We start from the raw sequence: 3,104 nt of genomic DNA, 5'->3' as shown, positions 1-3,104 counted from the left end.
AAAAAAAAAAAAGCTCATCTGGAGCCTTCATCAAATTCCCAAGGATCCAGCACTCTGACAAGAGAACCACATGCAAAAGCAACATGGCCTTCTGGAGAAGAACAGCTGGCTCCTGGCATTTACCTCTGGAGCAGGGAGACTAAAGCTGTCGACCTCCGGTCCTCTTATGAAACCGAGGCATTTAGGAGACCACAATATGGGATTGTAAGATTTAGCTCTAGCCCCCACCCCTTTTCTAATCTAAGCCTAATCCTTCTTAAACCTTGCCTGGCCCTGGCTACTAGAATCCATGCCAGCCAACACCAAGTGAGACGCTGCTTCTTCATCTCAGGTCTAAACCCACTGCTCCTGAGCCACAGAAAGCAAAGGGAGCTGGAACTGCCACCTGCTAATGAATGGTAAACCACGGGGTCGTCAGGACCCTCTGGGCCCAGGGTTGGACCACAAGCCCTCTGTGCAATTCTAGCTCAAAGGTCAGGGCTCCTTGGGAGATGGCTGGAGACATGCGCAGATGCTTCAGGCCGGTAGCTGGGAATGTAGACACAGCTGCTCCTAATGGGCTACTTTCCCTGGCTGTCCTTTCAAACCACAATAGGGCCCTGGTGACAGTACTCCATTCCAAGCAGCCCCTCAGCCAGTTTAGTTTGTTTGAATAGCACTTTCCAGATTATTCGTCGAGAAGCCTCAGATGTGCATGGACGAGGCAGAGCAGAACACATGGTCGGATCCCTATTTTTACCAGAGCAGTTGTTTTGATCTGTTTTGTATCCGAGGGATTTATAAGAGACGACGTTGTCTGGGGAGGAGGAGGGAAGAGGAGCAGAAGTCTATTCTAAAAACTGCCCTTATATTTAGTGTATTCTGGCCTGAACGAGTTAAAATGGGAGACATCTTGTAGATTATAAAACCTAGTGAGCTGAGTTTTCATTCTAGTTTTCTCTGCTGCCCTTTTTTTTTGAACCAATGTTTCGGATAACCCTTGATATGAGTATTTGACAGCCCTGTCCTCACAGTGATCTTAATCGTGAGGATAGCAGGATGAATTCAGTGTCCCCTGTGTCATTGCTGTGGCTCACCTCACTGCCCTACGGGAGCTCATAGAGACCCTGTGGGTGGATGATCCCTTCTTGACTCTGCAGAGCAGCAGCTGCCTCCGTTCACCCAGTCCAGACTGGACTCCATAACCTAGTTACTGTCCCAGTGCATAATTTGCCACTAATGTTCAATGATGAAGAGAGGCATGTGTGTAAAGAAGATATAAATAATTAATGATTAATAAAACAATATGTCCTGAATCTCAGACAAAACAATAGCAATTTCCCTCAGTCTATTTTTGTACATTGTCTTTAGGGCTTTTTGTTTGTTTGTTTGTTTGTTTGTTTGTTTTTACTTAAAATTAGCTATGATTATCTGGGCACATTTTATTTTTGTTCTGTAACTTCACTTGACAACATGATATAAGGATTCTTTTCATATTATTCCAATATTTTACTTAAATTGTTTATTTTATGTGAGTGAATAGTGTGTGTGTGTGCCTGTGTGTGTATGTATACGTATGTGTATGTGTGTGTGTTCACACCTGCTATGGTGCGTATGTGGAGACAATAGGACAAGTTATGGCCATAGAATAACTTGAATTCTCCTTCAAGGTCTCCTTTCATCGTCTTGTGGGCGATGAGGGCCATACTCAGATGGTCAGGTTTATTAGCAGGCACCTTTACCTCTGCGCCATTTTGCTGTCTCTCTTTTTTTATCATTTTTCAGGGAGGGTAGCCATCTTAAGTTGAATAATTCAAATTGGCAAACGTTGATTGAACACCTTAAATTTATTTGCCATTCTGTGGGTGTCAGGCTGTTATTAGTCAGGGTCTTAATTTTCAGTTCAGAGGAACATTTGTTGTGCCTCCTCGTGACTTCTAGGCCAGCAGAGCATAAAGTTATGGGAACCGGAAGGAAAAATTCTCGTAGTGTGTCACTAAAAGTGATGGTGAGTGATATGATCCCAATTTCCACCCTTTGATTCCTGGACCAGAGAATCCTGGCTTCAGAAGAAACACTACCATATACGGTATGGTGACTCCATACCTGTGCAGCCTTCTGGGAGCCCTGCACAGCCCTCAGACTATTGTCACCAAGTTTGAACTGTAACTATCTACTTCAAAGGCCATTTCACAAGTCTGCCAAACTAGCTACTTCATGATGGTGGTGTTGTATTCCATGAATGTGAACCCACTGCTACAGATCTTTGATGGGGAAGTGAGTTTTCCGGCTAGAAGCAATGCTGTATGGAACATGATGGCAGGCGTTCTGTAAGTCCATGGAGGGTAGTTTTGGCAGAAGTACCATAAGTAAGAAAGGCATGTCCATGCACAGAACAAGAATCTCTCCCAGTAAGGATAAAGCATGGCCTTCCCCACAGGGAAGGAGTCTAATTTAGTCAACCTGCCATTGGGGTGCAGACTGGCCATACCTGGTAAAGGTGCCATAGCAGAGTCTTAATATTTGTCTCTGCTGCCATCATATTTAGTACTCAGCAGTAGCCATAGACACATTAACATGAAGAATGAAAGTCTGTATGATTGAGCCAGTCATCTCTGCAGTCATGACACTTCATTCCTGGGTCCACTGATCAGTGAAAAAAATATGGCCAAGAATAGAAGTTGAACTGCTATCCATAGAATGGGTCATAACAACTACTTAGTTACTAAAGTTTCCCTTTGCTGAGGTCACATTTTGATGACCATTTACACATAAACAAATATCTTTATACCCTTCACCCCTTAGAGATTGCTTATTCACATAATTCCTCCCCAAATATCTTTCTCACCAATATTCCAGTCGTGCCTCAGAGAAGTCCCTGACCATCCAGTCTAACCATTGACTACAGTCCATGAATAAGTATCTACATTAGTTATTTTTCCTACTACTGTGATTAAAAAAAATAATAATAAAAGTGAAATTATAAAAGGAAGGGTTTATTTTGGCTCACAATTTGAGGATACACTCCATCATGGTGGGAAAGCCAAGCTGACAGGAGCTTGAAGTGGCTGGTCACATGGTCATGGTGGGAAAGCCAAGCTGACAGGGGCTTGAAGTGGCTGGTC

The sequence above is a fragment of the Mastomys coucha genome, unplaced genomic scaffold (genome assembly GCF_008632895.1).
Source record: "Mastomys coucha isolate ucsf_1 unplaced genomic scaffold, UCSF_Mcou_1 pScaffold21, whole genome shotgun sequence".
NCBI classification, from domain to species: Eukaryota; Metazoa; Chordata; class Mammalia; order Rodentia; family Muridae; genus Mastomys; species Mastomys coucha.
Note: the sequence above shows the minus strand (reverse complement) of the source record.